Here is a 14,498-nt window from a genome sequence, read left to right as displayed (position 1 = left end):
GGAGAGCTTCATAGGTTGCATCTTAACCCCTTGCGCCACCAGGGAGGCCCCAAATCTGAGTTCATTAAAAAAAACAAACAAACAAATGGCAGTGTGGTAAGTGCAGTCTTGTGCCAAGATGCACACATGCTTCTCCTTAATCCAGGGCCAGCAGCCCCTTCTATAGCTTTTGGAGGGCTGCGTGGTGGAGATGCCCCTTACTTTCACTGCTGTGGCTATCACTTCTCACCAGAGATGCAAGGCCTGCTGGGTCCTGTGGTTTGCTGATTGTGTGTGTTTGGGTACTCTCTTTGAGACTCCTAACCTCGCTTAAATAAAGTGTCTGTACATTCATGCGTGGCTTGACGTCATTTGGGCCAACAATGAGCGACATATACAACGGAGGTCCCAATAGGCTCTACCACCTACCGGTTTGTGAAATGACACCCTGTGGCATTCAAACAATGACAAAATTGCCACATCTAGAGAGCCACACATTTCTCAGAGAGTATTCCCATCATCAAGCAATGCATGATCGCATATTAATTTTCTTTTGTTAAAGATTTATTTTAATTTATTTATGCTTACAAGAACTGGGGTGTAGGCCAGAGGTGCAGGGGGTGGGTGAGTGGATTCACCAGAGACAGAGTGGGGAGCAGAACAGGCGGATCAACTGAAATACCCTGCTGAGTGGAGCAGCAGGTGAGACATGTGGGTTAGCTCCTTGCCCGGGGATCGAATTCATGCCCCACTGGCTGGTGATAGCTGAAAGGCACTGAGACTTTAAAGCCTACACCACCAAGGAGGCCCCTGTATATTAATTTTCACATTTCCCCTTTTTTTTTTTTTTTTTTTTTAAGAGGCATGTATTTTTATTTATTTATTTGTTTGTTTGTTTGTTTGTTTGTACATGCACTGGGTACAGTCAGAAGCACGGGAGGGTGAGAGAATTCACCAGAGCCATAGCAGGGAGCAGAGCAGGCAGAAGGGCATAAGTACACTGCTGAGGGGAGCAGCGGGAGGCAGGAGAGGTCTGCGTGCCATGTGGGACCCTCCTCCAGTGGCCGGGGAGCAGCTGGGGATCGAACTGGCGCAGCAGAGGCTGCGGGCTGCTTCGCAATCCAGCACTCAACCGCTGCGCCACCGGGGAGGCCCTCACATTTCCCCTTTTGATCAAGATCTTTCTCTGAAAGCATCACTGATGGGGAGTCCCAGATTTAATGCCCTCTTGTCTTTTACTGCCAAGAAGGACCTTGTCTGGGTGTCATGTCCCATCTTGGAGGGAAGAAAGAGCTTAGATGGGAAACCCATTCAGGTCACATTAGAGTAACAAAGAGGGCAGAAGAGAGAGAAGCCCTCTCTCTCTCTCTCTCTCTCTCTCTCTCTCTCTCTCTCTCTCTCCTCCCCCCCTTCTCCCCCCCCCTTCCCTCCCTCCCTCTGCCACAGACATTTCTCAACTACAGGCAATTTTGTCTTCTTGAAATGGAAAGCTCTGGATATTGTCGAAGTGCTGATTCAGCTTTATCTCATCAGGCATGTCATTTTTACCAACGTTTGGTAGACAACGACTACAGAGTTTAACAATAAAGACACAAAGCAGAATTAACATACTATTACTAGCCCCGTTTGTAAGATGGTGCTAAACCAGAAGCCAAAGCCAAAGGCAGCTGGCCAAGCAGATCAAAAGATCAAGGGACGTTTGTTGCAACTTGCTGTAATGAACATACTTGTTCCTTAATTTTATGTAATTTGATTTCTACATTTCCAGAGGCTTTTATCTATGTGTAACAGGTGGTGTTTGCTTTCACACAGATATCTCCTTGTTCAGCAAGTAGGGGCTCAAGGGCTCTATGATTTTTGAAGACTACTTCAGCCTATGAGTCAAGTGACTACTGCTGATCTGAAACAGTTTGACTATGGAATTGGCCAGCTCTTCTGAAGTTGAGAGAGGTTTCTCTCCTTTTTTTTTTTTTTTTTTTTTTTTAATGCTGAATTCCACTGCCAGAAATGTTCCCCCGTTTTGGAGCTGACGGGGAGATGCATACAAGACCTCTTCCATGGAAGAGAGTGAGCAAATGAGGCAAGAAGCAACAAAGAAAGGCACACCGGCCTGGTTTGTAGGGAGGTCATCTCCTCGGGGGTGGCCTGCTTCAAATTCCTGGAACATCTTCCTTCCAGGTCACTCGGTCCAGTCAGGATTTAGTGTTTTCTTCAGATGTTGTCCTGTGAATGCAAGAGTCTGTGCCTTCAAGTTTGGTCGCACAAGGTCCGTCAGCAGAACGTCATCATCAGGGGCCTTTCCAGTGAGGTTGAAGAGACATATCCTGGAGGCGTCTTTTCCAAGAGACACAATCACCATTGTGTCGCTTAAGGTCTCTGTCTCCCTGGAGTGCTCTGTGAAAAAATTGCTCCAACGGAACATGGTTATTTTGGATAGAAGTAATTAGGCCTTTCCAACACCGAGGTAAATCTCCCTCAGTTAACTTAGCTCAAAGAGGCAGGGACGAGCTGCATTGGGCATCCCGTGATTATCTTGATGGTTGAGAGTTTCTGAGTTCCAAAAGCCGTGGATCTGAGATTTAGAAGGACCAACGGCAACACCTTTGGCCAAGTTGTTTGGAAGCTGTCTAAAAATTTGGCCATTTGAGTGTTAATAGTACCATTGGTGCATTCAACTAAATCACAGGATCAAGGGTTGTAGGCAAGTGAAAATGTTGCAAAACCAGCCACATGGCCCAAACTTGTTGAAACATTTAATCAGCAAAATGGGTTCCTTGGTCACTGCGAAATTCATCCCAGACAGGAATAAATGTTTCCAAAAGCACTTGCTGGCTTCAAAGGGAAGGCTTCAGTCCAGTGAGAAAACTCACAGACCATGACTAAAACATCCTTAAACGCCCATGAGACAGGAGCAACTGTATGAAATCCATTTGCCAAGACTTGACTGACCCATTAGGCAATTGCAATGTCCAGGGACAGTGCAAACAGGCCTCTCTGGATTGTATTTTGGACAGGTAGGATGTATGTTTTCAGCCTTCTTAATATCTCCCACCAATGCTGGTCCATGAATGCTCTCACTTTATTGGTGGAATGAACAAACGGTTTGCTGCAAGTGCAGTGGTTGGGAGTGAAGATTTTTTGTTTTAAAGATTTATTTATTTATGCATACAAGAACTGGGGTACAGGCCAGAGGTGTTGGGGTGAGAGGATCACCAGAGACAGAGTGGGGAACAGAACAGGCAGATTGACTGAAATACACTGCCGAGGGGAGCAGCGGGCGAGTCAGGAGAGGTCTGCTGCGCCATGTGGGTCTCCTCCCTGGCCGGGGACCAAACTCATGCTTCAGTGGTTGCGGATAGCTTCGTAGGCTGCGTCTTAACCCCTTGCGCCACCAGGGAGGCCCGGGAGAGAAGATTTTAAAGCTTCCAGCAGAACTGGGTTGTGATTGGGCCCAAACCAGAACTTTTTCTGAGGCCAATTATAAGACTTCTCTAGCCAGTTTTTCTACGGTATCATCCCTGGGGAATGCCCTTTGAACCATGGTAGGGATTTAGCTGCTATTGGCTCCTTTAAGAGCAACACTCCTTGTGGAAAATGTCAGCAAGGTGATTTCCTTCCAGTTAACTTCCAGAGAGTCAAGTGGGGGTGGCATCCACAAAGTGCCCTGGAATCTCAGTAATAGCTAAGAACATAAGGACTGTTTTAAATTTTGTCTCCACTGGAAGTAAGCAATGTTGTTCCTACAGCATTCCAAAATCGTGCTCTAGTCCAAAAGAATATCTATGATCACTACACATTTTTGGCAGTTTGTCCTTGGCTTTGGGTGCAGGGCCGCAGGAGCATGTGCTAATTGGCTGTACTAAAGGCAAAGGTGCCGCTTCAGTTAGAGCAAAGGATGGTGGTGACACGGCATATCCACTGCAATATTTGCCATTTTTTCACTATGGTGGTTCACAAACCAAGAGTGAACCATGAGAAGTCAGCACCACCCAAAGGCGTTTCTTACAGGCGCACTCACCAGTGGTCAGGAGGTGATCTGCCAGTGTCAAGCAGTCGTGAGGGACTTGGGTGGTAATAGTGGGGAGAAGGATGACAAGGTTAAGGCTATTACAGTGTGAAAGGGTTTTATATGGGGAGCAGTTAATAAAAGGATTTCACAGGAGGTGAGGTGGCTAACCAAAAAAAAAAAAAAAAAAATAGGCTGAATGTGATGAGACCTTAGCATGAAATGTAACACGGTTAAAGAGGAGCCATAACAATTTCCTCAGTTGCCTTACCTAAAAGGGCAAAGACAGCGAGGCTCATAGGTCCAGTTGCCAGCTATACAGCCCTGTGTTTCAGTAGTGGCCTCCGTGTTTGTGGGTGAGTAGCTGAAGGGCATATAACCTTCTTCTTCTTTCTTTTTTTTCCCCCCAAAGATTTATTTATTTATTTACCTATGCATACAAGAACTGGGGTACAGGCCAGAGGTGTGGAGCGTGAGAAGATTCACCAGAGACAGAGTGGGGAGCAGAACAGGCAGATTGACTGAAATACACTGCAGAGCGTAGCAGCAGGCGAGACAGGAGAGGTCTGCTGCGCCATGTGGGTAGCTCCCTGGCTGACCCGGGCTATCGAACTCGTGCTGCAGAGGCTGTGGATAGCTTCACAGTGCTGTGCTTAACCCCTTGCACCACCAGGGAGGCCCTTCTTCTTCTTTCTTTTCCCCTTCTTTTTATACACACAAAGTGGCAGGGGAAAAGGATTTCCTGAGCGAACTCCATACAGGCTTTGTGGATGCCACCCCCCCTCCATCAAGACACTGGGAACTACAAATCCCATGATGCCCAAAGGGCAGTTGCGAGGACCTAAGGGCGGAGTTAAGTAGCCATTTTCTCTGTTTGTAAATAAAAACCAGCCATGTTACCGGGGTCTGGGGCACTTGGCTCCGTCCGTGCTCTTGGCCAGGCAGGTTTGGTCTCGGTGGGTCATTTGGGATTCCAGGTGAGCGGAACGGGGAGGACACACTTAAGAATTTATCTCCCTCTTTTCTCCCTGGGTTGTGCATTTCCTCATTCCCCTTCCCTTGTGAATAAACCTTGTGTTAAGCTTTTGTATGTGCCTGCAGTGTAAGTCCCTTTTAAGTGCGCGGGTGAGGACCCACAGTCAGGCAACCCGTTTAAGAGCGGGGCTGCCCTCTAACAAAAGGAAGAAGGAATCTGATCATTGGCCGATAAACCCAAGGGCACGTGGGTTTATCAAACTTTCCTTCAACGCCTTATAGACCACGTCATCCTGTTCTTCCCCTAGCTTTGAGTCAGGGCTGCTGTTGTTTTTAAATAGAGCATACAGAGGTTTTATCACAAGAGAGAAAATTCGAACCCAGTTTCAGCAATAAGCGGCTAGTCTGAAAACAAGACCTCACAGTTAGCTTTAGGTTTGGGTCTGGGGAAAGTTCGGGCACCATGAAGCCTACGTGGATCTAGGTGTAGCCCTTTTTCTGAAATTGGATGCCCTAAGTATCCAACCTGGGCTTGCGCAAACTGCAAATTCTCGGGCCACCTGATGTCCCCTTAAGGCTGAAAACTTTAGCAAGTGGATATGGCTTTCCTACTAGGAGGCTTCGAAAGGAGAGGGAAGAAGCAACCATCCACATATTGCAGCAAGGGAGAGCCCCTGGGGAACCGTCTGTTGTTCTGATCAGCCTTCGGGATTTGTGCGACAGAAGGGATCTCAGTAAAACCCTGAGGCACGACTACCCAGGTGATCTGTTTTTCTTCCCAGGTGAAGGCAAATAGATATTGACTAGCCCCTTCCAGTGGAATGCTAAGCCATGCGCTGCATCATGGAAGAACTTGCTTTCAGGTGGGATGGGTGTTAGTAGTGATGAGTGTTAGGGACAACCGGATGCCAAGAAACGACAATGTTGTTTGTTGCTCGGAGGTCCTGAACAACCTCTACTCTCAGCCATTGGGTTTCCTCGCAGGTAAAAAAAAAGTGTTGCAGCCGGACAAAGGGTCAGGGAAAAGACCAAAGTTGCACAGACCTGAGGCATCCAGCAGGGGTGGGGAGGGAGAGGTGTCATGCAGGGCAGGGAAGAGCACAAGGGACGCTGGTGACAGATCACGGGTGCGGTCGTGGTGGGAGAACCACGGTGACTACACCTGAGGGGAGAAATCAGGTACTGTCCCAAAATGAACAACAATGTAAGAATATGCATTTAATTAAGAAGAGTGCCACAGGAACTAGTGCAAGATATACCAAGGCTCTGAGTCTTCCCTTCTTCTCCATGGGTTCTACACCTTGAAGTTCTTCTTTCCTTACAGGATATCGATTCTGGGACACATGTAGAGGGATCTACTTGATTCTTGATGGGAGGTGCACTATGGGTTTTGCCAACTCCACAGGAGAATTTGCACGTAAGGAGAGTAGAAGCTGATTCAATGGGGACCAAGATCTGTGTCCCCAGAGTCAGCTCTAGCACCGTCAGAGCCAGGGCAAGTAAACGACAGTAAAGTTTCATTATAGTCCCTCGGTGGACTATTTCTATTGCTACTGTTAGCGTCTAGTCTTGGTTCCCGTCGGGGAGAGAGAGATCCCAGCACACTTTTCCAAGAACTCTCGAGCTAATAAACGAATAGAAGCAGAGGAGAAAGCACGCGTTGTCTCTCAAAGGGCCTAAATAAAAGGGCCTAAGTTCAGAAATGGGAACCTTTGGGGTTTACTAGAAATCCTCACTCTTTGAATGCGTCTGGTGCTCCAGCGGAGGGGCTGCTGGGTAGCTGGGCATGAACGCCGGGAGTGTGTCTCCAGAGATTCTTTCCCAACGAGCTGACTAAGAGGACAGCTGGAGAGAAGCCCCTGCGGTTCCTCAGAGTACAGTCATTGGGAAGTCGGAGGACATTGGAAAGGCTGGTTCGAAAGCACCATCAACGCTTGTTTGTGATCGTCTCTTTTCTGATGGCCTGACTCTTTGCAAGAACAGTAGAGAATAGGAGGGTTTTGGTTTCCTGTAGAGATCTTCATTTGGCAGCGCTGAAGATTAAGGATGTTAGCAATCTTTTTTTGAGGTGGCCCGTCTAAGCTATGAGCAAGCTGATTTGCCAAATTAATTAGCTGGAGCGACATCGTTTCCCACTCCTCTCTGTTTCATGCTTTTGCCTTTTTGTTTTGTTTTGCTTTGTTTGATGAATAAAGGTCTTGGTTCAGTCCCTTAACACACATGGAGTTGAATCCGTGTGTGTTACGGGATCCGACTGGATCTAGCATCAAAAGGGAGTCCTGCATTTTCTTTGAAAGCAACTCGAAGTCAATTGTATTAATCACAAACAAGTTTCCTCAGGTACCGATGTACCAGTCTGAGTTTCGTTCCAATCAGTACAAGTAGGAAAGCAAGTTTCCTAGTTCTTTGCCTCAAGTTAGGAGCTTGTTCATCTAAATTCTTTTCAGCATTTTCCCGTCTGGAAACTTTCCTCTAAAGTTTGGTTTGGGGCCTTCCCGGTGGCCCAGCGGGTTGAGTGCCACGCTGTGAAGCTGTCCGCAGCCTCTGCAGCGCCGGTTCGATTCCCGGCCAGCCAGGGGGAAACCCGCATGGTGCGGCAGACCTCTCCTGCCTCCCCCGCTGCTCCCCTCAGCAGTGTCTTCAGTCCTTCTGCCTGTTCTGCCCCCAGCTCTGTCTCTGGTGAATCCTCTCACCCTCCGGCGCCACTGACCTGTACCCAGTGCTTGTATAAATAACTAAATAAATAAATCTTTAAAAAAAAAGAAAAGAAATGGAGGACAGCTGTCTAAAAAAATAAAGTAAAATAAAATAAAGTTTGGTTTGATCTTAACAACAAGCGATGGAATTAACTGATTTAGGGCTGGAAAGCCAGGTCCATACTCTTGAATATGTTAATTTCTATGTTAATTTCTTCACTAAACCTATAAGGATCCTCAGTTACCTTAGAAAATCTGGCTCAGTGTTGGTTTTTGCCATGAAATAGTGTTCTGACTTTAACAACAGATATGCCACATGGCTGGGAGTTCTATTTTATTTTCTCACATCGTTTTTCTTTTTTGTACACTATATCTGATTTCTCCTTCAGTTGTGTTTCCCGTAGTTTTCCCCCCACCATAGCACCTGAGATCCATCTCCACAGTCTCTTGTGCTCCTCACTCCCCTGTTTTGTGCCCTCTCCCTTCCCTTAGCTCTGGATGCCTTAGATCTATTGTCAGCTTGCAAGTTTTGGTTTTTTTCCTAATCTTTTTTTTGGTTTCTCTATATAACGCATGTGTATAAAACCATCCAATATATTTTTTCCTTGTTATTTATTCACTAGCCTGATCCCTTCAGCTCATCCATGAGGCCACAGAAGTCATACATTTTTTTAAATTTATTTTTTTATTAATTTTTTATTTTTTATATCATTGTTCATTTTTAAACAATATTTGCTTCCCCCACCCCCTCAGATGTGGTCCCCATGGAATTTTCTTCACCAGTGTACCTGTGCACCATCACCTCAGTCCCGTGCTCCTCCCTACCACATCCCTCTGATCTCTCTCTCTCCTCTTCCCCTGCTGTATGTCTCTGATTTATAATTGTCTGTTTTTGCTTTGTTGTGTTTTGTATTGTTATTATTTTTTTATACTGATGTCTTATTATTTGGCTCCCCTATATTCCTGCTATAATTGAAACCATCTGATATTTTTCTTTTTCCTTCTGGCTTATTTTACTGAGCATAATTCCTTCTAGCTCCATCCACATTGCTGCATATGGCATGAGTTTATCTTTTTTGATTGCTGAATAATATTTCATTGTGTATATATACCACATCTTCTTGACATGATACCTTTTTGATCATTAGTACTGCATTGTTTATATATATTACATCTTGATCTATCCATCCATTTAGGGTTATTTAGATTGTTTACATATCTTGGTTATTGTAAATAGTGCTGCAATAAACATAGGGCTGCAGATTTTTCTTTTTGAATTGCGTTTTTCTATCCATTGTGATTCTTAGGAGTGAAATTGATACAGGGCAGCCAAGGGGCACTAAAACTGGTCAAGGACACTGCCCAAATAGTTTATCAATCACTGTTGGAGTTCTTTGCAAAATTACTCAGGCTCAGGGGACAGAAACCATGGGATTTATTTTGCAAGCCAGGGAAAAACAAAGAGTAAAAAAACAAAAAAACCAAGGTAAAGGCCAAAAATGGCCTTTACCTCACTCGAAGCAGTGTTCAGTGTTTTTCAGTCCTAAACAAAAGCAACTAAGATGGCATATTCCCACCATTAAGGATACAGAGCTCCTCTCCCAAACAATAGGCCACGTATCCAAAATGGCGTCTTCCTGCCTCTGCCAACCTGGAGCACACGGCAGCCAGACCCTAAGTCAGATTCTAACTCACAAAGACAACAGAAGATGCAACAGGAGACGCTCCCGGAGTGGCCAGTTTGCCTCAGCACAGCACCAGACAAGTGACACTCAAAACAGCAGCTATAGCAGCTGAACGACCAGACAAATGGCCACATTCACACAGCTCACTTAGGTTCCCGGGTCCAGATCCCAACCTTCTCTGCCAGGCTGTAACAGCAGCAAAACCGGAAACAGCTTCAGTCACTCAGCTAATTGCAAAGGCTCCAAATTTTTGCTCTCTTAGGGTAGCTGCTGGCGGTCTCCACCTTCAGAGGCCCACAACATCCTTCTGGAAGATCAGCACAGTGGGGGCCGAAATCCATTGACTCCAAATCCTGAAGCTCTGAAAATGCTTAATCCCAAAGAATGAATGAATCCACGCCCCATTTTGCAGTCCCTTATATTTCTTATCAGTCATGCTGTTAGGGGGAAGTGATGTCCTGAGTTAATTCCATACAGGCTTTGTGGACTCCACCCCCACTCCAGACTAAAGCCATTAAGACTTTGGGAAAGACAAATCCCATCACCACCAAGGGAGGGTGGCTGGGACCTGAGGGTGGAGTTGGGCAGCCAGGTTGGATATAAAAAAACCAAACACGTGGGCCTTGCGCTCTCTGGCTCGCGATTGCTCGTCTTCTGGCTTCACCGCTCCTGGCTGGTGGCCAGCTCTCAGAGCGCCATTTTGGGATTTTTAATTGGCGGATTGGGTAGGACTTATTTAAAACTTTGTCTCCCACTTTTTTTCCAGAGCTGTACATTTCCTCATTTCCCCTTTCTTTTGTAAATAAACCTTTTATTAACCTTTTACATGTGCCTGTAGTAGAGCATTGATAAGTCCTTTTGAGCGCGCGGGTGAGGACCCACAGTTAGGCACCCCGTTTTGTATCGGGGTTGCTCTACAACAGTTTGGCGCCCAACGTGGTTTCCAAGTTACACCCGCGGTTGACCAGCCCAAAGTAACATTCCTTGCGTTGGTCACCATAAGCGCACTAGTTCTTTTAAGCGCGCGGGTGAGGACCCACAGTCAGGCACCCCGTTTTGTATCGGGGTTGCTCTACAACAATGCCACCCCAAAATGTGATACTTTCTAGCATTTACCCTTGGGCTATCTATCCTCACTAGCAACCTCCTCCAGGGGGCACCACCTTTAAGGGTCTTTGGCTTTAGGCACCGGTTACAAAATCACTGAATCCTATAGTAGATCCTTTTTTTTTTTTTTTTTTAAGATTTATTTATTTATTCATACAAGAACTGGAGTTCAGGCCAGATGTGTGGGGGGTGAGAGGATTCACTAGAGACAGGTAGTGAACAGAACAGGCAGCTCTATTGAATTACACTGCTGAGGGGAGCAGCGGGTGAGTCAGGAGAAGTCTGCTGAGCCATGTGGGTCACCTCCCTGGCCAGGGATCGAACTTGTGCTGCAGTGGCTGTGCATAGCTTCATAGTGCTGCGACTTAACCCCTTGTGCCACCAGGGAGGCCCCTAGATCCATTTTTAATATTTTGAGTCGTTCCATAGTGGCTGGACTGGTTTACATTTTCTCCAACAGTGTATGAGGATTCCTTTTACACCACATCCTCACCAGCATTTGTAGTTTTTGGTATTTTTAATATGGGCAATTCTCACAGATATGAGGTGGTATCTAATTGTGATTTTGATTGGCATTTCCCTGATAATATGTGATGATGAACGTTTTTACATGTCTGTTGCCTATTTGCCTTACTTCTTTGGAGAAGTGTCTTTTTAGCTCTTCTGCCCTTTTTTTTTTTTAAGATTTATTTATTTATACAAGAACTGCGGTACAGGCCAGATGCACAGGAAGGTGAGAGGATTCACCAGAGACAGAGCGGGGAACAGAACAGGCAGACTGACGAAATACACTGCTGAGAGGAGCTGCGGGCAAGACAGGAGAGGTCTGCTTCGCCATGTGGGATTCTCACTGGCCGGCTGGCATCGAACCTGTGCTGCAGAGTCTGCAGACAGCTCATCGTGCGGTGCTCAACTGCTTGTGCCACCAGAGAGGCCCTCTTCTGCCCTTTTTAATTGGTTATTTGCTTTATTTTTGTTGAGTTGTATAAGCTCTTTGTAGATCTTCAATTTCAGTGCCTTTTCAGATGTATGGTGTACAAATATTGTCTTCCATCATATTCACAATTGTACCAATTGTATGATTGCATCTCTTGGTCCTGGTTGCTGTTTCTTTTGCTATAGAGAAGCTTTTTAGTTTGATGCATTCACAGCTGTTTATCTTCTCTTTTGTTTTCCTTGCTTTTGGTGATGTCCTCAAAGAGTTCTCTGATGTTTATGTTATTGAGTGTTTTGCTATGTTTTCTTCTATATATTTATATTTTCAGGTCTTACATCCAAGTCTTTTATCCATTTTGAGTTGAATTTTGTGTATGGTCTGTGATAGTAATCTAGTTTCATTGTTTTGCATGTGGCAGTCCAGTGTTCCCAGTACCATTTATTCAGGAGACTTTCCTTCTTCCAGTACATATTCTTTGTTCCTTTGTCACAGATTAGTTAACTATATATGTATGGTTTTATTTTGGGGTTTTCTTTTTCTTTTTTTTTTAAGATTTATTTATTTATTTATACAAGCACTGGGTAAAGTCAGAAGCGCGGGAGGGTGAGAGAATTCACCAGAGCCAGAGCGGAGAGCAGAACAGGCAGACTGACGAAGTACACTGCTGAGGGAGCAGCGGGTGGCAGGAGAGGTCTGCGTGCCATGTGGGACCCTCGACCGGTGGCCAGGGATCGAACCGGTGCTGCAGAGGCTGAGGGCAGCTTCGCAACCCAGCGCTCAACCGCTGCGCCAGCAGTGAGACCCTGGGTTTTCTTTTTCATAATTGTTTTAAAATATATTTTTGCAGAGAACTGGGGTGTAGGCCAGAGGTTTAGGGGGTTGAGAGGATTCACCAGAGACAGAGTGGGGAACAGAACAGGCAGATTTACTGAAATACACTGCTAAGCAGGCTGGACAGGAGAGGTCTGCTGCACCACATGTGGGTTACTTCCCTGGCCAGGGATTGAACTCAGGTCATCACAGTAATAGCACTGAGACTTAACCTCTAGACCACCAGGGATGTCTGGTTTGCTATGATATTATTGAGGATTTTAGCATCTGTGTTCATGTGGGAAATTGGCCTCTAGTTTTGTGTGTGTGTTGTCTAGTTTGGTTTTGGTGTTAGTGTGAGTTTGGCCTCATAAAATGTATTTGGTAGCTTGCGTCTTTCTCAATTTTTAAAGAGTTTTAGCAGAATAGGTATCAGTATATCCTTGAACATTTGGTAGAACTTGTTTGTGTAATCATTTGGTCTGGTGCTGCTTTTTTTTTTTTTTTTGAGAATAATTGTGATTACTGTTTCAATTTTCTTGCTTGTAATTTTTTTTCAGGTTTTCTATTTCTTCCCTATTCAGTGTTGGATGATTGTATTATTTTAAGACTCTGTCTATCTTGTCTATTGTTGAACTTGTTTACATGTAAAAATGTTCATAGGACCTCTATCTTCTGAGTTTCTGCTGTGTGTGTTGTAATTTCTTCTCTTTGATTTATGATCCCCTTTATTTCAGTTTTCTCCCTTTTCTTCTTAGTGAGCCTAGCCAGAGGTTTGTATTTTGTTTATTTTTTCAAAGAACCAGCCTTTGGTATCATTAGTCTTTAGGGCTACTTATTATTTCTAGTTCATTTTTTTCTGCTTTAATTTTTATTATTTCCTTCTATTGACTTTTGGGTTTTTTGGGGGGGCTCTTATTTTTCTGGTGCCTTGAGATGGGAGATTTGTTTGTTGCTTTGGGTTCTTCTTATTTCTTGATGTGGGCCCATATTGCTATATACTTTCCTCTTGGTACTGTTTTTGCTGTATCACATTCTTTCTGGAAGATTGTATTCTAATTATCATTTGTCTCAATTTTTTAAAATTTCTTCTTTGATTTCCTCATTAACCCTGGGGTCGTTCAGTAGCATATTGTTCAGTGTCCATGTAATCGGAGTTCTTGCTTTCTTTTCATAGTTGATTTCTAATTTGATAATTTTGGTCAGAGAAGATACTTGGTATGATTTCAGTCTTCATGCAGTTGTTTGTCATGTGACCCAGTATGTGCAGATCCTGGAGAATGATCCATGTGCACTTGAGAAAAATATGTATTTGGTTTGTAGGAGATGCAGTGTCCTACAGATATCTGTTAGGCCCATGTTGTCTAGATCTTTGTTTAGGGCTATTGTGTCCTTGTTTATTTTCTATCTCATTGATCTGTTCATTGGAAAGTAGTGTGTTGAATTCTCCAATTGAAACAGGGATAGACAAGGCAGGAGAAGAATGAGGATACCAGGATAGGTTGCAATGGCCTGTCAACCTGCCTGGGCTCTAAGACAAGAGAACTGCCAAAATATCCAAAAAGGCTAAAAGGTCAAAAACCAAAACCAAGGGCTATAGCAGTACAATACCCACCCAATAGGAGACTATGGGAACTAGCCAAACAAAAGATAGTACCCAATAAGAGAACAGGTCATTGTCTGTGGGTTCTCACCTACACACACAACTGCAAGAGACCTCAGGCTCTGGGAACAACAATGATGGAGTTTAATTTACAAAGGTAAACAAAGAGCTTATTGTAGCCACATGTGGCTGACTACCTCACCCAGACAGTGCCAGTGATGGTTGCCATCAGTCACCAGGAGCGCTGGACAGCACTGGCTGGTAATGATTGTCACTACTGGTCCCCCAGAGTCTGTGGCAGAGACACCCAGTGTTAACAGCTCTTTGTGGGTTGTTGGGTTATTCTAACAACAAAGCTCTTTGAGACACCAGGCCTGGGGCCTTTGGTGCTCCTTTCAGGCAACTTCAGAGACAGGACAAGCGGCCCAGTCTCTGACAGAGATCTTCGGCTTCTCTTACCTCCTTGAAGATTGGTTGATGGATGCTTCTTTTCTTCATTCTTCTTTCAGCTGCTTGTCCTTCTTTCTTTGGAGGCCAGGAATGGTGTCTTCCCCTTCTTTCTTTGGAGGATGGAACAGTCTCTCTCTCTCAGCTCCCTCTGACCCTGGCTTATGTCCTCTTCAGTGTGCCCCACCCACAAGTCTAATTGGACCATTTTTCAATCCTGTGGCTGATTGGACCATTTGTCATCTGTCAGCTC

General features: G+C 45.0%; 1 protein-coding gene across 1 annotated transcript in view; it reads right to left on the bottom strand.

Moving 5' to 3' along the window:
- ZMYM5 (zinc finger MYM-type containing 5) overlaps nt 1-14,273 on the bottom strand; it is a 57,034-nt gene extending 42,761 nt beyond the window's left edge. Inside the window, exon 1 of the mRNA XM_037527375.2 lies at nt 14,258-14,273. The gene's annotated coding sequence lies outside the window, so the exon portion shown is untranslated. The remainder of the gene's footprint in view (nt 1-14,257) is intronic.
- Nucleotides 14,274-14,498: the final 225 nt, after the last annotated feature.

This window comes from Talpa occidentalis, unplaced genomic scaffold, assembly GCF_014898055.3.
Source record: "Talpa occidentalis isolate TD23 unplaced genomic scaffold, MPIMG_talOcc4v2.1 talOcc4.5, whole genome shotgun sequence".
In the NCBI taxonomy this organism is placed as follows: Eukaryota; Metazoa; Chordata; class Mammalia; order Eulipotyphla; family Talpidae; genus Talpa; species Talpa occidentalis.
This window is presented reverse-complemented; position numbering and strand designations above follow the sequence as displayed.